This window comes from Chrysemys picta, chromosome 7, assembly GCF_011386835.1.
Source record: "Chrysemys picta bellii isolate R12L10 chromosome 7, ASM1138683v2, whole genome shotgun sequence".
Lineage (NCBI taxonomy): Eukaryota > Metazoa > Chordata > Testudines > Emydidae > Chrysemys > Chrysemys picta.
Genome location: NC_088797.1, coordinates 56,077,992 through 56,105,326, shown reverse-complemented (window position 1 = coordinate 56,105,326; position 27,335 = coordinate 56,077,992). Strand labels below are relative to the sequence as shown.

At 45.7% G+C, this 27,335-nt stretch overlaps 1 protein-coding gene across 11 annotated transcripts in view; it reads left to right on the top strand.

Annotated features, from left to right (window-relative positions):
* NDST2 (N-deacetylase and N-sulfotransferase 2) overlaps positions 1–27,335 on the top strand; it is a 242,065-nt gene that overhangs the window by 51,553 nt on the left and 163,177 nt on the right. For all 11 annotated transcript variants that reach the window (XM_042850140.2, XM_065551504.1, XM_042850138.2 and 8 more), the window contains exon 2: positions 803–882. The gene's annotated coding sequence lies outside the window, so the exon portion shown is untranslated. The remainder of the gene's footprint in view (positions 1–802; positions 883–27,335) is intronic.

The window sequence follows — 27,335 nt, the reverse complement described above, 5'->3', positions numbered from 1 at the left end:
AATAAATGAGGGTTGTGATGGAGAGTCCAGCCTGAGCTCTGTGTGGAACAGTTACATGAATCGCTGGCTACAGGCTTATGAAAGGAAAAGTTATCATTGGCTGGCTGATTGGCATTGACTTTCAGGCAGCCCTGGTGTTAATTTGAGGAGATTATGCAAAGAATTTGGGACAAGTCCCAGTTCTGGGGTTTTCCTATGTAAGACTAGAATATCTGTACCTCACATTTCAAACACATTAATAAAGAGTTGGTTTATAGTAGTACATTGCATTTCTATACATAGACTGTCTACATAAGGACCTACAGCCGCAGTCTGAGCTCCATGATAGAGAGAATGCTGTGACATATGAACCAATGGGCCTCAGTTTACTCTACATTAGGAAGAAAGGTGTCTCTGTGAAATGTACTTCAGAGTTCTCAGGACTGTGACCTTCATATGAAGAGGCCTCTGGACTTTGACTTTCAGATCCGGAAAGACTATGGCAAGCCAGACACCCCTCTGTTTTTTCATTACCTTCCCTGGTTTTATTTTGAAATGGTGCATGCCCTGTGTTACATGTTGTTATTGCCTTTACCTGCACTTAGTGGCTCACATCCAGAAACAATCAGATGAGCAGCATCTTGTTGGCTATTTCAGTCCTGTTTGGGAATTCTCTCCCCCCCCCCCCCCCCCCAAAAGTGAGTGTTCTCTGAACGTTGTCTGCAATTATCTTGAAACTCCTATGAAATGAAGCATCCTATTTAGGTTCTGATCTTCCTCTCCTGCAAGTCTCTAATCCAGACCCATTTTCCTTTCTTTCCAGCTGCAGGGAGTGATTGCAAGCCAAGCATTGTCGGTTTTTGCTCTGTGTGCTGGCTGCTAAACAAAGGTGCTGCTGAAAAGGTAAGAGCTTAACCTCCATCCTCTTTGATGTAGATTTACATTCCAAGGGACTGATAAATTTAGGCTTGCCATACCTGTCACCTTTAACTATAACTAAGCTCTCAGTGGAGAGAATCTAATCTACCAGCTCATAAAATCTTAAGTGTCGACCATCAAAGTGCTGTTAAATTTTGGTTCAGCTTGGATGGCATGGCATTTTGCAGCACTGCAGAAGGGGGAAACTGAAAAGTAAGCATGCTTCTCCTCTCACATGCAGGGCAGGAAGGCTGGATTTAGGGCAACAAAAATTGCTTTGACCTGAAAATGAGTATTAATTACAATACTAACTTGCTGGTATTTGTACAGTTGTTGACCAAAGACCCACACTGCAGGGTGTGGCTGAGGTGAGCGCTTCAAAAAGTGGCGTGTTTCTACATAAACCTGCTTACCTGTGTGAAGTTGGGTGCTGTCTGAGCAAAGCAGACCTATTTATGGCTTTACTTGAGGGGAAAAGAAGTAATATGCTTTTGTGAAGGGAGTGGGGGGGGGGGGGGAACAGGCATGAGATGGGGGCTGAGGGTCACTCCCATTGCTGTGTTACCAGAAGGTGCCGCTGGTAGTTCCTGAGCAGTGATTTCTGTAAAGCCTCCATTCCAGGCAAGGAAATATTGGGAAGTACCAGAGGGATGGGTAGAGCTGCTGTGGAAGTGTTTTTTTTTTTTTTCCAACAGATCTTTTTGAAAATATGTAGGTTAAACCAGTGCAGGGACTAATCCTAAAGAGAAGTTTGAAAGCAAGACGGTATTCTGTAATTATGAAACAGGATTGTGCCTTGGCTGCACACAGATGAAATGCATATATGAGGAATACTATCAGTGCTTTAGAGAAAACAGGATGAAAGTGAATATATGATGTGATGTGGTGTAAATAATGTATTGGCATGTGTTTGGGCTGGCTGCATTACTCACAAGTGGCCAAGCCATGAGTAATGATTGCAGATCATCCCAAAATAGTGATGATGAAATCTTTATGCCATCACATGTACTATACGTGCCTGATACTTGACAGAAAATCTGCTTTCTGAATGTTTTTGAGGTTAAAATAAATAAAAAATTGGTACTATCCCTCCACCTGAAAAGCCAGTCTGTCTTAGTGCCGTGAGTGCAACACTTTAGGTTTTGGAGGGGGAGAGAAATTATAGCTGTCTTAGAAATGTATAAACAATTACCTAAAATAACTTTTCATTACATAATAATATTGTGATTATAAAGTCAATATCTCAGAACCTTCTACGATTGAAAGCAAGTGCTGTGTAGTCCAGGGAGTCTAAAACTTTCACCTCTAGTTCTTGACGAGTTGTAGTATACTGAACTTTAAACCTGTCACTGTTTTATTATCGCCTTTGATTTTTTTTCCTCTTAGCCACAGTTTTAAATAAAAAAAAAAAAACTGTAGTACTCAGAGTATTATAGCTTTCTGTAAAACTATTAGTAAAATGCATTTTTTAAAACATGAGAAACCTGTATTTAAATGTATTCTGACCCTGTTGCAATTTATGAATATCTCATAGTAGGGTTGTTAAATTTTGTTAAATAGTTACAGGTTGGTAGAAGTTTTCCATGCACATTTAGAAGCTGTTCTAACTGTAGCTCAGTCTGTCTGTGGGTCCGTCTGGCTCTCAAAATCAGTGCTCTGACCACTCTTTTAGCTCTTGATCTGATGTCGTGTGTAGCCTGTTCCTGTTACTTCTAAAGGTTTGTATATAGATGTCAGAAAGCCTTAACATTTTACCTGTTGCATCATTCCTCCCTCTAATGCAGTGGTTCTCAAACTAGGGCTGCCGCTTGTTCAGGGAAAGCCCCTGGCAGGCCAGGCCAATTTGTTTATCTGCCGCGTCCGCAGGTTTGTCCATTCACGGCTCCCACTGGCCGCAGTCCGCCGCTCCAGGCCAATGGGGGCTGCAGGAAGCGGCGTGGGCCAAGGGACGTGCTGGACGTCCTTCCTGCAGCCCCCATTGACCTGGAGCGGCGAACCGTGGCCAATGGGAGCCGCAATCGGCCGAACCTGCGGACGCGGCAGGTAAACAAACCGGCCCGGCCTGCTGGGGCTTTCCCTGAACAAGTGGTGGCCCTAGTTTGAGAACCACTGCTCTAATGCACGGTTACCATCGTATGTTCCAGTTTACAATATTTAATGGAGTTCAGTATCCAGCTGCATAGCATTTTTAAATCTCCTTTTGCCTCTTTGGTCACTTTAAAAGTCTTTTTTTTAAACTTCAAAGTGTATCTTTTGAAGTCTTGCATGGTGTGAGCTAGCTGTAAAAAGAATCACTTCCTATCTTTGTGCATGCACAAACATTCCCATTAGAGCCAGATCTTTTAATATTCTTTAATCCCCCCTTCCCCCACAAATCCAGGAAGTCTTCCTAAATTGAAACTTGCAGTTCCCTCATAAAGTAACATTAAACCAAATGTTGTAGTACATGTAACTTGTAAAGTAGATACAACTCTCTGTCACAGTCCCAAAAGAGAGATTCTTACAACAATAGGGAACAAATTAAAGCACTTTTGGCATTTGTGGTTGGAATGGTTCCATGCTAGAGGATGTGGGAACAGCTGTGAGGGGGACAATGAAAGAAGGGTTTGCAAAAATGGATTTGGAGGACCAAAGAGTGATTGGTGCATAGATAGGGGCAGTAGTTCTGTGTGTAAGGGGTTGGCTTGAATAAAGGCCTGGATCTAGTTCCTAAGGGGGGAAAAAATGAGGGAAAATGTCCCATTAGAGCTACTATTGGTTTAGCTGTACCAGTGGTAGAACTGCTGGGAGTTTTAGTGCATGCACAGCTGTGGCAGCTTCTGGCATTTTCATCACTGTCAGCTAAATGTTATGAGGCTTCAACCAGTGCAGTTGAATTGGTGGTAGTCTGTGTGAACTTCTTTTCTAAATTCCCTTGTGTAGGTCAGGACCTAAGAGCGAACAAAGGTGCTAATGGGAGGAAGATATTGAGGACCTTTACCTTTTTGTGGTTGTACTCTTGAAAGTGACCCCCAAAAAAGGGGAACTTGTGATTCCATGTTTGTTCTTTCTTAACTCCATCTCAGATGTGCTTGGATGACAAGTGAAAAGATATCCTTTCTAAACTTGCAGAGTTAACCTGAGATCAGAGAGTCAAGCTGGTTTCTTTCCTCATCATGCTTCCTCACCATTATTTAAAAAAATACTGTGCCTTCAATGAGATCTGTGTAACTGACTAGACCTCAGCAAGCATGTCTGGTGTGTGAGAAGAAAGGAATTCAGTGCCCCTCTCTTAGCATCCGATGAAGTGGGCTGTAGCCCACGAAAGCTTATGCTCAAATAAATTCGTTAGTCTCTAAGGTGCCATAAGTACTCCTGTTCTTTTTGCGGATACAGACTAACATGGCTGCTACTCTGAAACCTAAGACAATCATAGACAATCATAGAATATCAGGATTGGAAGGGACCTCAGGAGGTCTAGTCCAACCCCCTGCTCAAAGCAGGACCAATCCCCAGACAGATTTTTACCCCAGTTTCCTAAATGGCCCCCCTCAAGGATTGAACTCACAACCCTGGGTTTAGCAGGCCAGTGCTCAAACCACTGAGCTATCCCTCCCCCCCTCTCTTAGCTGTGTTGGGTTTGCATAGCTAACGGGAGTAAAGTGCCACTAAAGCAAGCAGATAGGGCTTGGAATACACACATGGAGCAGGTCTACTGGTCATGTAGCTGCTATTTTTAGTTAGCCACTTTTCAGAGCCTCGCTTTAAGGAGAAAAGGGAGAGTGTGGCAGGGTGGGTGAGAAGTAAATGAGAGTTGAGATTCAGGGAGAGTGAATTGGAGAGGGCCCTGAAGTGGAAGATGCAGAGTTTGAAATGGATGTAGGAGAGGAAGCCAGCGAAGGGTTTCATTAGGGCCTGGAGCAGGAAAGTTTCTTATTGCAAACCATGTTTCATCTGTGATTCAGGGAAATAATTTTAGAGATGGAAAGAAGCTAATGTCCAACAGCTGTTGCTCTTTAATATCTACCTGTTAGTGCTTTCATTCTTGACCAGTGTGTGTTGGTGGGTTGAGGGAACCTATTGGTCTCTGTTGCTGAGAGTGTGAATTCTGCCAGTAAGGCACCAGAGTACATACACTGATGGATGCACAAGAGTACACTACTTCCACATACCAGAGAGGTGTTTGGGTGAGGCTTGGTAATTATATAACCGTTCTCTACAGGAAAGCTTGCTAAGCCCCCTTTTCAAACCAGAAACGTAGGTCACAGTGCACAGGTCAGACTATTTCAGAATCAATGACATTGAACATAAAGTGCTTTTCTGCTCAGAAGCTTGCCTGAAGTAGGCCCTTCTTTTGCTTGGATTCTTTCAGTAGAGTCGCCCCTCCCTCTCTAGCGAGCAGTAGCATTCTTGTGATTCCTTTCAGATTTGCTAGCTTTTGTGGACTGGTGTGGAAGGGGGCGGCTACTGCATTGAGTATGGCATCTCTCCAAAGCTGGTGGGATTGTTCCCAGCTGTCAGTGACTCATAGTAGCTGAGTTACTGTCTCAGAGTTCAAGTTAATGGAATTTGCTATTCAGTTTCCCCTGAATTGTCTAGGAGAGGAGGAGTTTCCCTTTAACTGGAGGAAGGAGGGGAGAAATCCCAAAAAGAAGCCTGAATATGTTTTGGGGTGTGTAAAAGTGCCAAGAGGTACTGTCCTTGCTAACCAAGTTGATGCATGCAGTCCCTTACTCAGGAGCACAAAGGATCAGGCAATCATATGTTCTATTACATTCTATTCTGTTTTATACAGATTCTCACTGTACCCATCACCATAGTACCTGAGCTCTTTCCAATAGTGCATTAAGCAATGTGACTAATGTTTGTCACATGTTTGTTCCCTCATCATCTACCTGGGGGGAGAACAGTGTGTAGTGGAGAGTTTTTGTTTTGGAATTTTACACGTGTGTGTGTATGTATGTAAAATACACACTACATACACACACAGCTGTTTTTGTTAGAGAAGGCAAGGTCAAAGAAAAGTGCCCTACACTTAGAGCAGGAGGGGAGGTTTGTGATACTCCTTCATTATTGTCAAGTTCCATCAAACCTCGTTTATTCAGAAACCAAAGAAATATCAGTGAGCCTGTATTTCATAAGTTTAGTGCCAAATAGACAATGTTACAGATTTTCTGAGGACATACAGGAATCATGGGGTACATTGACAGGTGCTAATTTGTCAGCAAGGCTGCTAGTAATCAGTTTATGTAAGCTAAGTATAAGGAGCACAAGTGGCACCTATGCAATGACCCATTATGGTTCCAAATATCTACTTAGCTGGTAACTGCATTTGTTATCTTCTTGTATAATTGTTCATTTTCTCCAAAGCAGGCTTCCATCCACCTTTTTGGGTTCAAGCAAGTTTGATATTTGAAGCGGCTTGGATGCACTGTTGCAGAATGGGGAACCGGGTCCCCATGGTGGTTTTGAACATTGTGGCTATAAGTGTATGAAATTCCCTGACAGCAAGCTGGGTTTGGCGACAACCAATGCAATTGTTGGCCCTTAAGCAGTACGGAATCAGTGGGATGTGGTGGGTTTCATTTACAGTAGTATTGTTGTGCAGCTGAAGAACATTGTCAGCTGCCCAAGGAAATAAATCTTCACCCGAGAAGAGCTCGGTGTAGCTCGAAAGCTTGTTTCTTTTGCCAGTAGAAGTTGGTCCAATAAAAGATATTATCTCACATACCTTGTCTCTCTAATATCCTGGGACCAACATGGCTACAACAACACTGGAAACATCTTAACTCTGTTTGTCTCATTGATGCCTTGTTTTAAAAATGTGTGTGTATTTGGAGAAAAGTCAGTCCCCTGCAGGTAATGACTGAGTACTTAACTAATCTACAATTATATCTGGATTATAACGCATGTGGTAGCTTGGCTACCTTTTAAGGGCATCTCTCTGGGAGTTGTACATATGAATTTAGGCAAGTACATCAAGGAGTCTTTGTCAATTTGGAATATCATATAATAATTTATAAGGCAAGGGAAGTAATAATTAGCTGCTGTTTTCTACCCTGTGCTTGGTTATAAGATCCTTCTTCCTTCTCCCATCTCTACCAAACTCCTAGTTAAACTCATGAGATTATTCAGAGGGCCAAGAAGCCGGAATAAGCATCTGTCATGTACTTTTCATATCTTGACAACAAATTATGTCCATTTGCTTGAATTCCCCCCCACCCCAAGTATCCTGAATAGGACTTTTCAGAGAAAAAGGGGGAAAAAAAATTAAAGCATCAATTCCAGGCCTTAAATTAACCCTTCCAGTGGGCATTCCTACTGGAATCAAGGGATGGACTAAAGACAACCTTTTGCTTCTTTCTAGATATCCTAGTCTAAGATGTGCAGCTGCGCAGCAGCCTATTAAGCGCCATGCGGGCAGGGCTGGGGGAGGGCTGGCATCTCTCCCTGCCGCAGCCCTGAGTGCCCGCTGATGACGGACGGTCTGCTTCTTTGGGTTCCCTTGGGGAGCCTAAAGCTGTGGACCATCACTGACAGCCTGGATTGCAGACAGACCTGCTGCGACCGGGGGGTGAGGCGTCACTCCCCCAGCCCCAACCCAGCCCGGACCTGCTGCGGCCGGGAGAGAGGCACCTATCTCGTGGCCCCAGCCCCAGAACTCCTGCAATAGGGAGAGGCGCCTCTCCCTCCCCCCTCCCCCTCCCCCCCCCCGAGCCCGGGGTACTGCTGCAAGGAGAGAGAGCTGGGGGGGAGGGGGGAGTCCTCTCTCCCCTCTGTAGCCCCAGGGCAGCCTGCATCCCAAACCTCTCATCCCTAGCCCCACGCCAGAGCCTGCACTCCAACCTTCTGCCCCACCCCACCACATGAATTTTGTTATATGCACCAATATGGAGGTGGTGTCATTCTGCACATGCATGGGAAAAATTAGAGGGAACACTGTGTCACAGTGCCCTTTTATTGGTGAGGCCCAAAGAAGCATTAACTTTGCTGTCTCTTTGATCTGAAACGCAAATCATGAAATCTCTGAATTTAGTACTGGTTTGCAGAATTGCTGGTAGCTGTTTGAGAAGGTGCTAGCAACTATAAAAATCCTTCTTCCATTTCATCAATGTCCAGATATGCTCCGTTTCTTCAGTGTTCCATGTCTGATGTCCAAGTGATGCTACCAAGAAGGTCTTGTCAAATACATATTGTTCTCTGGCATAGTGGATGGGATTTGCAGATGCTGTGGTAGGTGCATAATTGGAGATATCCTTCTGACTACTCCAGGAAAGCAGTGTTTACAAATGTGTTTAGATCCCGGTGCTTCCATGAGCCTTCTGCTTGCAGATTTTCATTGATTCAGGGTCCTCATCCCTTCTGCCCTTATATCCTCTCTGGAGTCTAATAGGGAGCTTATAAAATTCTATTACCCCAAGCCCACATTCATCCCGCCCTCTCACTGCAAAGTGGACCAGTTATAGTATTCCATTCTGAGGTTTCTGTTTCATTCCCTATTGAGAATTGGATTAGAGTAATGAAGCCAAAGTTTGCCAATCTCAGGGATAGAAAGTGCCACTTCCAGTAGCTACACACATGCTTCTCTCATGTCCTCTCCCCATTTATTCTCAGAAATAAAATTCAGATCCTGATAAATCAAGCTTCACCTCTAGTTTTGTAGATGATGTGTGGGACCCTGTGATGAGGTGTCCACCCCACACAGGAGTTGAAGGGGTTAGCGGAGGCCTCCTGGTACTACCATGCCCTGCCCCAGAGTGGAGCAGTGGAGGTCAGTCCTTCAAGCAGCCTAGAGAGGCTGCGTGGGGCACAGCCAATCAGAAGAGCTGCAGGGAGCAGACAGTCTGAGCCCTACAGGCCCGTTTAAGAAGAGCTGCAGGGCAGAACACATTGATGGCTGCTGGGAGCTCAAGGAGTGAGGACTATGTTCTTAACAGGCTGAAGGAACTGTAGCACCTTGGACAGAGCAGCTGCTGGCAGGGACCAGCAGAGCACCAGGGAGCTCTTGGCTGGCTGCTGGGACAGGACAGCTGAAGGATCTGAGGTGAGGGTGAAGAAGGTGCTGGAGCCATGGGGAAGTGGCCCAGGGAAATGGAGCAGCATTGGGAGAAGTTAAGTCACAACATGAGGCTGCTATCTACAGGGTCCCTGGGTCAGGACCCAGAGCAGTGGGAGGGCCAAGGTTCCCCCTCAGTCACCACTGAGGGAGTGGCTTGACTGGTGGAAAGTGATACCCACCCCCAGAAGGGGGAAATATGGATGGTGACTCGGCCAGAGGCTGATTCATGAAGAGGACATTGTAGTACTTGGACTGGGGTGGGTCTGCAGGTGGAGGAGATGATGGGAGGGGCACCACCAGAAGAGGGCGCACTGGCTGGCAGAGCTAATCCCCAGGATGGCCAGCAGGAGGTGCAACTGTGATGAGTGAACCCCATGACAGACCCTAAGAAAGCCTCAGTGCCAACTGGCAAAGGGTTCACTGTAACAGTAACTCCTGACAGGCCTGACAAACTCACTACACCTAACACATTGCTTTCATAGTATTTATCCAAAGAGGGTCAAGTGAGGTCTCTAATAAAAGCTTATGTCATAATGATCCTCTTAATAATTGTGAAATTGTACATGCGGATGATATTTGAGGAGTTGTGTTTTTAAAGTCTGAATCAAAGCAGAGTTGTCAAGCAGGTTTTGACCAAAGGATGTATATTCTCCTATCTGCCTCTGTTCATATGTAAAATAGACATTGTAAGCCAACACAATGGAAGCTTATGTGCATATAACATCAACATGAGGTTGTGAAAGCAACATGGAGCCAGCACACCAGGGAATCAACCATGGGGTCATCGTGACTCTGGGGACAAAACAGTGAACTTTGGGGACATAAGGAGGCAAAAGGACACCTCTTTGTCCTTCACTGAGGAAAGCAAAAAGGACAGTGCTTTCTGCATTTATGAAAGAGGGATTCCAGCCTTATTGACTGGAGATGCTTTAGGTGAGAGAAACTGCTTTAGGCAAGGGATTAGCCTGTTAAAGTAAGTTTATACTATAGGAAGCGTGGTACACTTTTTGTTTTCTGTTTCAATTGTTATCCTTCCTCGCTAGCTCTTAAATCTTAGCATTATGATTGTTTTCAATATAAGTATACCTCAGTGCTGTGATGTTCTATTGAAGCCTATCCTCAGTTGAATCAAACAAGCTGGTCTGTGTATTGTTCCTTTAAGGACAGCTTCCCAGGTAATTTTGGTGAGTGTCCAGCAGTGAAGAGCTGGACATTGTATTGTGAACACTTTAGGGGGGTTGGAGTGCATCTATTGTTAAACTGCAAGGCAAAGTAAGGGCAGGCAGGGCCCCGAGGAGATAGTTTCGGTGACAAATGGGCTGGTGGTATCAGGAAGCTGACACACAGTTAAGCACAAGCAAGTCTCTTTCTCACTCACTGAATCAGGGGGTTACCTGGTGACTCGCAATCCTGGATACCCCAAGAAAGTGTCACAGTGCAGCACACCCAGTATCACAGAAAGTCAGATGAAAACCTAAGTAATTTGTTTTATGGATGTCTCTTTGGGTCCATCTGCAGTAGGGCACTTTGCCAAAAAATCCCCACTGAAGCTACCACTGACACAGCTAATCCAGTGGGAGCTTTAGTGTAGAGGGCTCTCTGGTTCTTCCAGCTGTTTACACAATCATGTTTATTAGACTTCCTCAGAGCAGGGTTAATTGACAGTGCTATAAATGGCTGCTTGAGTCAAAAAGTAGTCTGATGTAGGGCTCCCATTGTGACTAATGCCAAAGTGGTGGGAATTTTTTGTACAAGTTCCATAGTGTGGTTTTGTTGCTCTTTACTCTCTTGAAAGGCAGTATCGGAGAATACTGTTCATGCCATAATATAACTCAGGGCTATACCCTCACCGGCAGTATTAAATTCCATTTTGGTCCCCTGGTTTAAAAAAACCCAGCAGAAATAGAGGGGTTCATATGTAGGTGACAAAAATTAATAGAGTTCTGCAGAGACTTTCATCTGAAGAGAGACTGAAAAAGTTGGAAACTGTTTAGAGAAGAGGTGGCTGAAAGAATGTAAGATAGAGATTAAATAAGGAACGATATAATGAAGTATAACCGGAATCCCAGGGGAGCCAGCTGAGGTCACTCAATTAGGGTGAACTGCAAAGAATGGGGCAGGTAGATATTCCAAAGCTGGTGGATATTCCAGTACTTAAATTTACCAAGCCAGCACAAATCAGCTTCTGTTATACTTCACTGGTCACTCAGAAGTCAACAACACAGTTCCTTTAAAGCAGGGGTGGGCAAACTATGGTCCGTGGGCTGGATCTGGCCCAGGAGCCGTTTTAAGGTAGCCCGCGAGCTCCTGCTGGGGACCGCAGTCTGGGGCTTGTCCCGCTCCGGCGCTCCACCCAGGGAGCAGGGTTGGGGGGCCACTCCACGCTGCTCGTGGAAGCCACAGCATTGCCCCACTCCGGTGCTCCAATGGAAGCTGCAGGGGCAGTGCCTGCGGATGGGGCAGTGTGCAGAGCCACCTGGCCATGCCTCCTGCATAGGAGCTGGAGAAAGGACATGCCACTGCTTCTGGGAGCCACTTGAAGTAAGCCTCTGAGCCTCCTCCCCGGCCCCTGCCCTAGCCCTGATCCCCCTCCTGCCCTCCAAACCCCTCATCCCCAGCCACACCCGAGAGCCCGCACCCCCAGCTGGAGCCTGCACCCCTACCCCAGCCCTGATCTCCCTCCCACCCTCTGAACCCCTCGGTCCCAGCCCAGAGCACCCTCCTACACCCCAAACTCCCCAGCCCCCCCCCCCAGAGCCCACACCCTCCAGACAGACACCCCACTCCAGCCCGGAGCCCTCTTCCACACCCTGAACTCCTCATTTCTGGCCCCACCCCGGAGCTGTCACCATCCTAACCAGAGCCCTCACCCCCTCCTGCACTCCAGCCCCAATTTTGTGAGCATTCATGGCCCGCCATATAATTTCTATTCCCAGATGTGGCCCTCGGCCAAAAAGTTTGCCCACCCCTGCCTTAAAGTAACCCAGCCTCAGGCCTCCACCTAGACACCCAAGTCAAATATGATGAGGATTAATGAAAATCTTATTCATCATATAAAAAAGTTCTACGAATCTCAAAGGATCGGACGCATTACCTCCCAGGTTAATGAATATTCCAGCTCTTACCCAAATACACGCTAGTCAGTTCTTATTAACTAAACTAACATTTATTAAAAAGGAAAAGAGAGAGAGCATTGGTTAAAAGATCAGTATAAATACTGATGTGAGTTCAATTCGTTGAGATTCAGATTCATAGCAGAGATGGAGAGCTTTGTAGATGCAAAGAGTTCTGTCAGAAAAAGTCCATAGGTTATAGTCCAATGTTTATATTTCAGGGCGATCCAGTCAGAACTGGGATCTCTGTCCTTGTGGCTTAGGCTTCCCCTGCATGAAACCTCAAGCAGATCTGAGATGACAGGATCAGGATCCAAGCCATTCTTTATACAGTTTCAGGCCGCCTTTGACAGCTCGGAGTCCCTCAGTGAACAATAGACGCTCATTTCCTAAGCATCGCTGGTAATTATTCACACAGATTAACATAAGGCAATTGCCTGTTTTTTCCACCATTCACAGATGATTTGCTATACATTTCAAAAAGAGATGAATACAGTGATATCAATATGTTTACAGTTCATTTAAATGTTAAGATGTTCTTTTGATCTCTGAATTAACAGAATACAGCATAGACAGGGACTGTTTGACTACATTGTTAACCTTTACCAATATATCTTTAAGGGTTGAATTTAGATCATTTATCCTGCATGATGCTTCACCCTTTCTGCTTATGCGTCGCAGGAGGTAAATCAGAAACGCCTGTTTACATTCTCTCTTGGTATAAGAACAAAGGGACAGACACTTAAACTGAAGGGCAGCAAATTTAAAACTAACAGGAAACCCTCTTTTACACTACGCACAGTTAGCCTACTTATTGCCACAAGATACCACTAAGGCCGAGATCTTGGTAGGATCCAGAAAAGAACTGGACATTTTATATGGATACTGGAAACATCCACAGTTACATTAGAGAGGATAAAAAAATAAACCTAATACTACAAAGTTTGGAGAGGATGTAAACCCTCATGCAGCAGACCGTGAGCCAAACTCAGAGGCATTGAGAAAGAAGTGAGCTGTAGCCCATGAAAGCTTTAATGCGGAAATAAATTTGTTAGTCTCTAAGGTGCCACAAGTACTCCTGTTCTTTTTGCGGCTACAGACTAACACGGCTGCTACTTTGAAACCTGCTTTTAGAAGCAGATTATTCCATAATTGCCCACTTTGGGCTTTCTTGTACATTCCACTGAAGCATCTGGGAATGGGCACTGTCACGTTGGAATACATAGACACCCCTCCCCCCCCCCACCTTACTTTCTTCTGGGCCTCTGTAATTAGTGACTGCTTCTGTTCCCCTCACCATGGTGATAATTCAGAGTTCCAAATCTTTCAATCATTCACTCCTCACCCATCCCTTCCATATTCATTCAGGCTGTCTCCTGCAGGCCCACAGAGTAAATCTATGCCAAAGCATGTAATCTCTGATTTTGGAGATCAGAAATCAAAAGCACATCTGCTTCTAGTGTCTGGTGGTAATATCTCCTTAGAGAGCTCCTGCCAAAACGGCCAGCCCTGTCATGCAATGAAGGACCTGATCCTGGCAGATTTTGGACTGTCAACAGAATATCGTTAGGGCTAAGATTTTGTCATGGATGTTTTTAATATAAGTCACTGACAGGCCATGGCAATAAAGAAAAATTCACAAAACCTGCTTGACAACTCTGCTTTGATTCAGACTTTAAAAACACAACTCCTCAAATATCCGCATGGGAAGGGATTGGGCAGCTTGGGGGTGGCTAGGAGCTCTGGGGTCCCCAACACCCATGGGGACTCAGAGCTCCAGGGTCCCCCTGTCACCAGCTGCAGAGGGGAGCTGTGGGAGGTCCCCCTGTCGCCACCGCTGTGGCAACGGGGAGCTGCAGGGGGGTCCCCCTACCCCATGATGGCAGCTGGTGAGCTATGAGGGTCCCTCTGCCATGGCGGCTGGCAAGGAGCTGCGGGGGTACGTGCCCATGGCGGCTGAGTACCTTACAGCTCCCTGCCGCTGTGGGCAGGTACCCCCGCAGCTTCTAGGCGCCAGGGCTAAAGTCACGGAGGTCTTCCATGACTTCTGCAACCTCTGTGACAAAACCGTAGCCTTAAATATCATCCATGCATAAAATCAGTTTTAAACCAGGATTCTTATAGTGTTATCTTTTCTGAGTCACAGGCGGTGGGTCTCAATGCAAAAAGCCAGTAATTGGCTGTGCATGGATAACAGGAGGAGGAGGGGAGACACAGAGTACCTCAGCACCTGGAGGCGAGGCATCTCCCCAGTTTCCATTGTGGCTCCCTTCCATCTAATGGCACCTGTTTTTTATCATTTGTCATTGTCGTCCATATTGGGAAACATGTAACCTTAGTTTTAGGCTCTGTAATTTTCAAGGAGGAATCTTTTGGAATAAATACCTTCTATATGTCTCCCCACTCACTCCTAGTACAAATCTTACTTAAGGCTTCAACTTCTGTTTAAACTGCCCTCCCCCCCTTATTTTTGCTTGTGGTGAGGGGTGTGTCTTCCTGGCCTGATGGAGAGTGTTTCCTCTTCTCCTCACTTCGCTGGCATCACAAAACACCTTTTTCTACAGTCTGCGTCTTACCTAAGGTGTTTGAGATGCAGTGCTTGCTAATTCTTCAGGCCACCACAGGTGAAGAAAGCCCAGGACATGCAGAAGGGGTGTACCAGTTGTTGTGAGGGGCAGAGAGAGAAAGGTAGAATGTGGAGTAAAACAAGTTTCTGGGAAAGCACAAAGTGGGGGGTGGGAGTGGGGGAGGGTATCTGCCTTCAAGGAGGTGAACAGAAAGCTGTGTTTGTCCCTTAGGGGTTCCTGTGTGCTGTAATTGAGTCAACATGTCAAAGTGATGTATGGGGAGAGCTTTAAGGGGAGGGAGGAGGGGACAGCTCCTTACTCAATTTATAAAGGGCTTGGATGAGTTCTCTGTCTTGCAGTGGTAATGACCGCTCTACTTACTGCGTTGCTAAAGCTATGACTCGTTAGCTGTCCAGCCGAGATCTACGGCTGATGTTTCCCTAAGATTTTTAATCTTTGTTTGCTTGAGAAGCTGAGAATAATTGACTCTGGCTTTGCTTGTGATGTGGAAGAGGAGGAGGGGTAGATAGGAAGGGGAAGGTGATTGCATACGCTACTATGTTTTGACACTCAAACATAAGCAGAATAGCCTGGAAGGGACTCTCTTATTTTAAGTATTTTTAAATCTTAAAGAAACAAAAGCTGTTATTTCTCTGTCTTGTCTCTCTTGGGCTGGTTTTACATTTGGGGGTCTGGGATATACTGAATTGCTTTTCTCTGTTGGCTTTTCAGTTCTGCATTTGAAATCCCACTGGAAAAAAAGCAAATGATTTCAGCACTTAGGCCTGGCAGAGAGTTGCAGCTGCTGGCTGCCTCTGGCTTTGGTCTTGATGGTGTGCTGGCAGCTTCATCTTTGGCCCTAGCCTATGGCAGCATTGCCCTTGGAGTGTGTGTAAACTGAAAGCCTGCTGATTCTGATATTTCCATGCTAACCAGTTAGTTTTGTCTTGATACTTTTTTTTTTTTTTGGTTTCTACCTCTGGCACTCTTGTATTTTTGTAAAGCACTCCTAGCCACATATTTGATGCTGTGATGATTACCGTAGTGGCAGCAATGGCTTAAACCAGCAAAATAGGGGAGATGGCATCATATTTTCAAGCATTATGTATTTTGACAGAGAAACAGCTGCTTTTATGTGAAGCAGTGAGGTTTTTTTCAAGTAACCTGTGTGTGAGGGGGTTGAAGAGCAAAAGCAGAGGTGCTGAGGGAAGTGGTGGGAGAGAGGAAAGGGGACACAGAGGTGTAGGACCTGTGTAGGTGGATGAAAGAGGCAAAGGTGCCATTCTATACAATATTCAACATGTAGTTATTAATAGATGATTTGAAACTTTGGCAAGGTCGGCACTGTGGAGAGACAGGAAATAGATGTGGGACCCTAGTTGGCAACAAATTGCTCACTTCTCCAGTTGTGAGCATGGTTCAACAGCAAACCTGACAAACTGTAGCCCAACGATGTGCTCTTTTGTGGTTCTGCCCAACAGAAGGCTGAAAATGTAATACACAGAAAGCTGTGATACAAAAATGACTGAATCCCTGACAAACACGTCCATGGTAGAAGCAGATGTTGAGCCTGTTGGAAGGAAATAACATGAAATATATCTTAATTTCATTGTTTTCCTCTTCCACCCACCTCCCCCCATGGCAAGCACCTTTTAGCATTAGAAATCAGACACTGGGAACAGTTAGTGGAGAACTCCAGTTTCCGCTCTTTCCTTTCCCTAACCCTAACCCATCTCCATATACATCCCTCTTGTACACACGGTGCAGTGGAAGAGTGCAAGCTTTTGATTAGATTCACAACCCCCCACCCCACCCCGAGATTTGTTTGAAAGCATACCGAGGGAGGAAGAAGGATAGCATAAAGTGTCTGTTCTGCACCAGGCCCTGGAGCTTATGGCTTTGGGGTGAAGTTCTAGTGTTGAGTGAATTATAAACTCATCTCCACTTTTCTTGTGCCAGCCCAGACAAATGGGATCACTTTCTTCTAGCCCTGTCTATTCCTGCTAGTAGAGGGGCATGATGTCACTGTTTCTTTACAGGCAGCTTTAGCTGTCACTCATTGTCATTCCCTCATTCCAGCCAGTGACAATAGTCTTTCCTGTGTTGGCTGGTTATATTCTTAAATATTTTCCTACCAGGACTAGCCCTTCATGCTGAAGTGGGTGGTAGAGCCCAGGACCCTGTTTGTAGTTTTCTTTTTATTATGGTAGCATCTAGAGGCCTCAGCCATGGTTGGAATCCCACAGTGCCCCTGTAGTTCTCCGCCAGGAAGAGCAAGGCAGGTACTACCGCCATTTCCAAGGTAGGAGGTATATCTCAGCTCCACAGGAAGCAAAGCAGGCCAGCAATGGTCTACAGGTACCATTCTCCCATTTAGGGTGACCAGAGAGCAAGGGTGAAAAATCGGGATGGGGGTGGGGAGCAGTTGGCACCTATATAAGACAAAGCCCCAAATATCGGGACTGTCCCTATAAAATCGGGACATCTGGTCACCCTACTCCCGTTCAACAAGTCTCTGGATGCAGGTAAATTCAGATCTCCTATACCTTCCAATCAAAGCTTGGTAAAGTTGTCATCCCGTCAGTAGCCCAGTTCACTTTACCTACTCCCTTCTTCATGATGGCTGATGAAGGGAGGCAGCCCAGTAAAAACAAAGGTTGAGTTAAAACTTCTGGAGACAATCCGCCTGGGTTGATGGTAGAGGCCTGTTAGGCCCCATTTGCCTTAGCACATCAGCCTGTCCTTCCCTTTTTGAGTCCTTTTCATGTGAGAAATAATATGCAATTTGTATTTCCCCTTCACATCGTTGTCCCCACATTGTAGGATTTATAGGCCCAGCCAACTTTCAGGGCATTTGGTGTGTGATTCCATAGCCCACAGGTATAAATACCCCACATCTTCTAACCGTCACTCAGTTCCTTTCTTTCTGCCAGGCAGTGCATTGCAGACCTTACCTCTCCCTTTTTCTGTGTTGTGTAGAAACCTCAAGAGTAGTTTTAATGTGTGTCTTTGACTGAAATGAATATTTTAGGAAACTTTCTTTGTTTGTTGTTGTTGTTTTGGCTTGTTGTTTAAGTTTATTATGGTTGCCGGGGGACTACCCAACATAACAGATCCTGCTGAAATAATGGGACTAAAAAATCTTCTTCTTGCACTTTTGTGCTCCCTGCTTCAGAAGGACTGAACAGTGAATGTTATTTATGCCTTGGGAAAGGGCATTTGTACAAGGCCTTCTATAAAACTCCTCTCCAGAACCTCCTGCTGTAAGAGGCATTGGCAACACATTAGCCTGGGAATCCTTCTCCTGAGCAGGCATTTCTCACTGAGTAGTGCGGGCTCAAAGTCTGTGTTGGAGCTAAAGCTGGGTGAGGAGTCCCAGCCTGAAAGGAGGTCATCCTCCCATGAAGGCACCTGGTAAGGAACTGTTGAAGTTAGTTCTGTCAGCTCAAGACCAGAGAGTCACATGAATGCTTCTTCAGGAGGTGGTACTTAAGGTTCAGTGCTTTCAGGACACTGCACACTAAGAGGCATTTTGGAAAGAACCCTCCAGTGGAGCTAGCCAGACAGCAGTATGGTTAGCTTTTTCACAGATTCTAAAGCTAGAAGGGGCCGTCGTAATCTCAGCTCCTAGAGGGCCCAGAAAGAAAAGACTGGAAAGATAATGGCCATTGGCCTCAGGGTAGATCCATCTGGCCCTTTATGAAGCCTTTTGGAGGTTCCAGTTGGGGCCTTGTTGTGCTAAACACTTTACAAACGTGGAAGTGGACACTGTCCCTGCCCCAAAGAGCTTATTCTGTCCAGTTTAATTTACCACTGCATTTTTGTAAATGATCTGTTTGTTCCTTGTCAGTGGAAGTTTTTCCATATTTTTTCCATATTTTTGTCTAGTTCTTTTTTATGCTAGCTTAGATCATTACAGGTAAAACTTGTAAGTAGTCTAGAATGTATTGGAGAATACTCATTTTTATTGTTAGCTCTTCCAAAAAGGAATAGCTTCAGGTAAATTGTGAAATCTGTTTGAAATCCTATCTTATCTGCAGAGTGGTATAAAATTTAAACAAAATCACTTTATTCATCTTCAGGGATAGGTTCATTTCCAGATATTTAAAACCATGAGGTGACCATTTGGCTGGAAAATCAGTTAACAAAGCAGTTTTGGAGGGTGGAGGTGGTGGCTGGGGTGTGTGTGTCACAGGGAGTACTATTGCCTCTGATTTATTTATGCTGATATGAAATCCTGAAATAGTTCCATGCTCTCAGCACTCAGCTTGTGTTCAAATTTGCTTAAATTTCACTTATACACTGAAAGTGAGACCTCCATATTTATGGCTTCCATATTAATTTTCCTCTGTTTACAAGTCAAAAGATGTCTTCTTGCTGTCAGTCCCGCAAACTCTACCAGACATCTGAAAGTCAAGATGGGTCTTTCCTTCTTTGTGGTATTGCTGATAATACAAGTTTGGACAGCCAGAGCCCACCCACATTGACACCTGTGCAGCCCTGTTAAAGGATAAAGGTAATGCTCAGGCATAAATGAGAACATCATATGGAGATGGTGGGTTGACTTAAGTGTCAGAGGGCCTCATTTGGCCTGGAGAACCTTTTCAGTATCTGAAACGTACATAGACCAACCTAGATTTATCCTTGCTGCCCTGGGAGCCAACAGCCCCAGCCCCACCAGCCTGGGGGGGTGACAGAGGATTTCTGGGTTGTGGAAGATCTGATACACCAGTGTTGATTTCTTAAAAGATACTTGTGTCAAATTGTTCTTTCTGCTCTGGTGAAATTTGTGTTATATCAAATAAGTCCAGTAAGCTACTGATTTTTCGTAGCATCTGGCTCATCTTTGAAAGAACTCAGTGGTGAGTGTTCTTTTATGGAGGCCACACATGTGATTGTGTAATCGAGTCAATTCAGCCTGTCTAATATTCAGCTAGATTATTTCCACATTGAAACAAATTTCGTTGTGCATAGCTTAGAGATATTTGTGCCCTTGTTGTCAGGATTAAATCAAGTTGCTTTGAGATTTCCAGTATCTTGTCCTCAGAATTCTTCAGGATATAGTCTAAGTTGAAGGTCTTCTGGTTTGTTTTCTAAGCATATTTGTTTGACCATTTTTCTTATCCCTGGGCATACATAATTCTAACATGTTTTGAAAGCCTCACATGCAATTAGAGGGTTTACATACACCTCTACCTCGATATAATGCTGTCCTCGGGAGCCAAAACTGTGTTATATTGAACTTGCTTTGATACACCGGAGTGCGCAGCCCCCCCCCCCCCCAGCACTGCTTTACCACGTTATATTCAAATTCGTGTTATATCGGGTGAGGTTATATCAAGGTAGCAGTGTATTTATTTTCACTGGCTTGTGCTCTGAATCTTTGCCCTAAAGTGTGTAGTTGGGGAGTGTCTATCTTTTTCCCCCTGTATTCTTCCTGACTTTGGCATTTCAACCAGGTAGAATCTGTTACATGGACAGAGCTCATGAGTAGGCATGATGTTGTATAAATATGATTCTCTGTCCTGGTGTGTGTGTATGTATATGTATATGTATATATATATGTATATATATATATAATATATATTAATATCCTCTTTGGCCTGATGAAGTTATGAACTTCAGAATAGAAAATAATGTTTTTCTTCAGAGAGTTGATGAATTTTCAGCTTTCTCTGAGAAGAAACCTGGAGAGCCTTTAACCTAACAACTGAGTTTGGTGTTGGAGAACTTCTAAATTGGGATCATAACTAGTGTTAAGTCACTTCTCCACCAATCCCTTAGATATCGCTATGTTTTACAGTGCCCTTTTAACCCTAGAGCTACAGAGCCATTGCCAAGAGTAAGCAGCATTCTCTCCATTTTTCAGACATTGAAACTCAAGCACAGAGGTTTGCCATCTTGCCCATGTTGCACAGCGAGTCAGTGGGCAGATCTCATGACTCCCAGTCTGTTGCCCTATCAACTCCACATATTTCTTCATCCTTTTTCCTTCCTGCTGCCAGTGCTCCCATGATGAAGAGAGTAAACTAGATAATACCAAGTCCTGCCATGAGTGCAGGGGACTGGACTAGATGACCTCTCAAGGTCCCTTCCAGTCCTATGATTCTATGAAATCCACCTGTTGAAGATGGAATAAGAGATTTTTGAGGGCAAGTCACACTGGTAAGCAAGGACCCATATGACACTGCTTAGTAGTTCAGTTTTTTCTCTGAACAGCAGGAGTAGTGGGGCTGGTGGGTCCTGGCTCCACCTCTGTTGTCAGGTCTGTAGAATTGCCCTGCCTGCCGTCCGTGGCCTGGGTGGTGCTGTTGCACAGTGGTACCCTTTCAGAGATTGCCTCTGGAGACTGCATTGGGTTTAATTGCTGCTGGAGTTAGCTTGATCAGCTAACCCCTTTTGTGCCTACAGTCTCCTGCCCCAGTAACTGGAGAAGCAGCAACAATTGGCCTCTGGGCTGGTTCCCTTTCCCTCCCCACTCCCAAAAATGCCCAAACCACTCAGCAAATGACTTCTCTTTAGGCCTGAGGAGCAGCTTCCTTTCCTCCCAAGAACTACTGCTCCTTGGGTGCAGCCTCCTCAGGCCTGATTTCAGGTGGAAGAGAGAGGTGGCAGTGTGTGCGTATGGGGCAGGATTACTTCCATATGTGTGTGTGGATGAACTAAAGGGAATGTCTGTGGTGAAATTAGACACCCGCGGCTGGCCTGTGGCAGTTAACTCGGGCTTATGTTCAGGCTCCGGGAGCCAGCGAGGAAGGAGGGTCCTGTAGCTTGGGCTCCAGCTAGGGTTGCCAGGAGTCCGGTTTTCGACCGAAACACATGGTCAAAAAGGGACCCTGGTGGCTCCGGTTGGCACCACCGACCGGGCTGTTAAAAGTTCAGGCAGCAGTGCAGCAGGGGCCCAGAGCTAAGGCAGGCTCCCTGAACCTGGGAACTGGGGGGGCAGAGCCTGCGAGCGCGAGGGCAGCACACGGAGCCTCCCTGGCTGCCCATGCGTCTAGGTGTTACAGAGACCTGGCGGCCGCTTCCCAGGAGCCTCGGTAAGCACTGCCGGGACCCCGCAACCCAAACCTCCTCCTGCACCCCAACCCCCTGCCCCAGCCCAGAGTTCCCTCCTGGAACCTGCACCCTTCCATCTCCCTGCTCTAGCCTCGGGCCCCCTCCTGCACCGCAAACTCATCATTCCCGACCTACCCCAAGCCTGCACCCCCAGCCGAAGCCCGCACTCACCCGCACCTCTGCCCCAGCTCGGAGCCCTTTCCCGCATCCTGAACCTGTCATTTCTGGCCCTATCTGGAGCCTGCACCTCCAGCTCAGACCCCATATCCCCCTGCACCTCAACACCCTGCTCCATCCCAGTGTCCTCTCCCACACCCCAAACTCCTCATCCCCAGCCCCACCCCAGAGCACGCATCCCCAGATGGAGCCCTCACCCCCCTCCCGCACCCCTACCCCAGCCCGGTGAAAGTGAGTGAGGGTGGGGGAGAGCGAGCGATGGAGGGAGGGGGGATGGAGTGAACGGGAGCAGGGCCTCAGAGAAGGGGTAGGGGCGGGGCCTTGGGCAAGGGGCAGGGCAGGGATGTTCGGTTTTGTGCCATTAGAAAGTTGGCAACCCTAGCTCCAGCCCAAGCCCAAACTTCTACGCTGCAATGAGCCGTAGTCAGCTGGCACAGGCCAGCCACAGGTGTCTAACTGCAGTATAGACATAACCACAAATACCAGGGGAGGGGAAAGGAGGGGACGGGACAGATGCAAGATGGAGGTGAGCCCTGTGGGGAAAGGGAGAGGAGCTGCAAGACTTCTTAGGCCCTGTTAATCCTGGCAGGTGTCCTGACTTTTTGGTTAGGTATATGCAATTTAGTTATCTTAAGTGAAGAGCAACTGAGATGCTAGGCTTAACGTTTTTTTGTACATGAGGATCTGCTAGCCTCCCTACTCCATTGTGGCTGCTGGCTGGCATAGGTGGTGAAGGACAAGGCTGTTTGGAAATAAAAGAATTTTAAAAACCCAAGATTAATTCGCAGTTTTGCAATCTTCACAGGAGAAAGCTGTTTTCTGTTTGTTGAACTCCGTGCACGCTGACTGCCAGCCACTTAACTGCTGAGGGTGGAGTTCAGTGGAAGCTAAACTCAAAATGGGCCTCTGGTTAACTCTGGTTGAGCCCATCTGCACACCCCCCCCCCTCTCCATTTCTTCCCTGAAGGTTGTAGATTTCTTCCATCTTCTTAAAAAAAAAATATATATATATATATATATATACTCCCTTCATTTCTACACCAGTCCCAGAAAGAGAGGTTTGATTTGGAGAACTGCTTCTGTTCTCTCTACATTCTAGTTTTTGTGGGGGGATTATTTTTGATAGGGAAGATAGAACGGGATCTGTGTAGTGGAGGTACCCTGTGATGTTTTAACATGCAGCTTTGAATTAAAGAATTAAGTTTAACGAGAGAAGTATATGCTGTCTACAGCCTGCTGGATGCTTTAGATACAGCTTTGGAGAGCTTCTAGCCACTGGCTAGTCCGCCTCGTATTCACTCCTTACAGAAGCTGTGCTGTTTGAGCTTGGGAAACATTTTATTCTAAACTTTGGGGAGTTCTGTGTGGATTCCCCCTCCTCCCCCCCAAGTGTAGCTTTGTTTTTACACCAGACGTTTTTTGCATTGATTTCCTCATCACCTTGTGCACAGACTTTAGTTAGATCCAGTAAGAAATAAATATTCTTAATCTTCCTTTGGGGTGACGTCTTGATTAAATTGGGCCTCTTTGATTTTTCAGAGGGAGTTTGGTTTCTTTTCTGTTTGTAAATAGCTGCAAAGTGCAAGTACCTTCTCTTCTTTCATAGCTACCATTAGCTCCTTCTGTCTGCCATGCTGGGGATTTATACTCTGGTCGCTTCCTGAGTTGAGGGAATCTGGGGACATCAATCATGTTGTTGGTTGCTATGATTATTCTTTCTGGTTTCAGTATAGTAACAAACACGTGGGAAATCTTCTTTCGTTTCTAATTCCCCTTCTTTGGAATTACAGCAGCATTAAGGGTTCTGGCACCTGGTCATTGACCAAAAGTGGTTTTCCCTTCGATTTCCACATCTGAGGCATTCCTTGCCCATTCGCTCTAGATGCTACATTCCAAAACTAGGATCACCATCTTTGCTCCGCTCTTGATTTCTTTTCCAGCGCCCTCTGTCCTACCCCATCCAAAATGGGGAATTTCTACTCCTGAGCTCCCCTCCTTCACAGCACTATTGCTACTCAGCCCTACAGGAACCCCCACATCCCTGCCTAAGATGTCCAACACTGATTTTCTTCTTCATTTTTACCTTCCTGTCTTCAGTGCCCTACTCCACAGTCACTAACTTTCACCTCCCTGGGATGAGCTTGCCAGTCCTCCCCATGTTTGTTAGTGTGATTGACTGAACTTGAAAGTTCATAGTCACTTCTTCCTCTGGTCCAGGCCAGGGTTTTAGCAAGTATACCTTGCACACTTGTCTTTTAGAGGGATAGAGCATTTATGGGATTTTGAAAATTGACTGAAAGGGGAATGCAGAGGAAAGGGGAAAAGTTGCAAAATGATCCTGTGGTTCATTAATCTGTTGCAGACAGAGAAGAGAAGATGACCTTGAAGCATGTCGCTGAGGGTCTATTTCTCAAACTTTCTTGCCTGTTAACATCATGGTTTGGACACCCCGGGTATCCTTCCACAGCAGCATGATATAAAGTTAGACCCTTTTCAGTATGCTATGAGCTTGGCTTATGTCTGTAAAGGAGGCATAGCAGTACCTCCATTTTGAGCTGTAATGTTTTCAGGCATGTCCAAGAGAAGGACAGCAGAAATACAGGTGCAGTGACTGTGTACATGGTACTGACTCAAGTTAGGGGTGGTTTGACCTTCCCTTCTATAGGCTTGTGTTGTCTGATCTGCTGAGAAATCAGATATCTTTGTGCTGCGTTACCAGGCACCTTTCATTCCATTTGCAGACACCCTTCCATAGAGAAGGGCACTGTGAACCCTGCGTTTTGCCACTTGTTCTGAACGGAGCCTCTGTGCATAGCTCATGAATCAGATTGGGTCCTAGGTTTTTCTATGGTGTGGTGTCCTTTTTTTTTTTTTTTTAACCTCCTTGGTGAAGTCAGTCTTGAAGCACATTGCTTCCTGGTTTAGGAGCTGTCACCAGGGCCTAACATTGGTGAGCATAGCTGTTTTCTGGCTGCATTGAGATTGTCTATCCTGATGTTGGCAAGTGGAAGCAAGGCCAAGACTGAGGGTGGTTCTCTTTGGATCCATGACCCTTGTTACACACTAAATGCGCCAACGATAAAACATGGCAGAGGCTTGACACAGCTACCTGACTTGTTGACTTTTTCAGTAGAGGTGAATGGTCTTTTTGTTGTAGTGGAAGTTTGCTTTTTTTCATTGTAAATGACTTTAGTGCTGGATAGTGCTCTGGAGACTAAAATTGTTTGTTCACAGACCAGGTGCAGAATGGATAGCCTTTCCATAGTGCCCCACCCACTCGTGTGGCTTGCCCTGCCCCAACTCTCTGCTAATTAGTTGTTGCTGCAATCATAGCTTTTGTAATGTGGGAACTGCACAGAGACCACCAAACTTGATGGAACCGAAGTCTCATCTTCTTTCTAAGTTAGTGTATAGCAGTGCTGTATTTTGGTTTTTCCTGTAATATCCCATTGAGATATTTCAGCTGTATTGTACTTGCATTTGGTAATTGAATGAGACCTTGACTCTGCATGGGCTTCTCCCACCCACTACAGTACTGGGAGATCATCCTTTTTTGGGGGGTGGGGGGGATCCTTATTCCGTACTATGCTAGCTTCAGTCTGTTAACAATAGATTCTCTCTGACAAATAGGATTTGGATCTTGGAAAAGTCCACAGCCCCTTCCCCTGGCTGCTGTAATCAGTTACAGGGTAAGAAGAATCATGGAGGGGGAGAGGGGACAGTACCTATTTGGAGGAGCTGTTTGCCCTTTGAATGCTTTTTCACGGCACATTTCCATAGGTTGGTGACATGGTTAGCGTCTTCCCTCTTCTTAAAGCGTGCCATTGGAGAGGGTGTGGACAGGCTTTCCTTTTGCCCCGATATTGTTTTCGGATCACAGCGAGAAAAAAGGATCATATTAGCAGGTGGCAAGTCTTTGAAGTACATTGGAACCCACTTCACGGAGAAAGCAAATCCTCTCTCCAAACTACAGATAAACAATAATGCTTTCAAACCCTCTTCAAGAGGATCAAGGTGAAACTCAATGTGCAGTTAGTGCTGGGAGAGATCCTGCTTTGTCACAACTGGCGGAAATATTGTCTTCCCTTTTGTGCTTCAATAACAAAGCTCTTGTTTGTTATACAATTGTTGTTCCCCATTTTATTTTTCAAAACAAATTGTTCTTTTTAGAAGAACAGTCACCTTGGTGGAGGTGGGCAGCTGGGTGAAGGGGGAGGACAGAGATATCTTCTGAGAGGAACTCAAATGAGGGGAAGGGAACTAAAGTTCAGTTTGGTTGTATGAATGCAATTCAGAACTATTCCTTGCAAGTCTGATATTTAGGAGATTAATATCTTTCTAACGATTCTTTGGTAGTCCCTGTTCACACAGATGTGACTCCAGTGCCCACACTCCCAGTCCCATTCCCCTCACCCTCTTTCATATGCTCAGCAAAAGCAAGCCCCTGGTGCACACATCAAAAGGTGCGCGGATGCTCCATGCTGGCTGAGGAGGCAGGGGGATAGCAGCCTACCAGGAGGATGAGTTGAATGATACTGTAGCTGGCTGCCTCAGGAGAGGAGGAGAAGGGAAGCGACCCTGGGGTGTTCCCTCATAGGTTGCCATTTTGTTGTTTGCAGTTCAGACTGTTCTGAAACTTGGAAGGTGATGGTGAAAATGAAGCCTGTTTTCTCTTAGGTTGGCATCTACTTTCAGTGGCAGATGCATGGCCTGCAAAACCATATGGCAGAGTAATATGACTGTTTTTGAAATCGTGAATGAATAAAGTCTGTGTTTGGGTGGGAAAGATGGGTGTTAACATGTCCATGATGGTTGTGATGTCATAATTTTGCAGAAACCAAGTTACACAAGCTATAGGAAGCTGAGGAGGAAAGGGTGTTTTCAAAAAGCAAACTTCAAGGAGGAATAAGAAACAGAAGAAAAGTTGTGCTGATTTTTTTTTTTCTTTAAGATGATTTTAAAATACATGTGCTATGAGGGCTATTGGGAGAATTCAGCCCAGGGTCACCTTTAACAAAAAGCTGAGTGTATAGACAGGGCTATTGAGAAGTATCATGCAACAGTCTTTCCCGCATACAATATCGTGGGCCGGAACAAACCAGGAATTGCGAGTCTGAGCACTGATGGGGTGAGATTGGGGATGGGGGGAGGAGGGGAGTTTAAACGTGTCCTTCAAGAAAAATCTGTGGCAGGAATTCAAAAAGGAATAAGACAGGGGCGACAGCGGCGAGGATTTGCTGGGCTTTTCATTCCTTTGTTTGGTTATCTTGCATAAATGCTTTAGCTGAGACTCTTTCAGTAGCTGCATGGGGCCAGCTTGCAACACAAACCCGCTCGAATCCAAATGTAATTTCCCCGTTGTGCATGTTCTGGCTGTGACAGCTCGAGTTATGAATGTAAAATAGGAAAGAAAGTTCGGAAGAAGGGCCAGGTCTGAAATGTTAATGAGTGCTGAATTACCCAGGGCTCCCAGAGGTTGGGAAA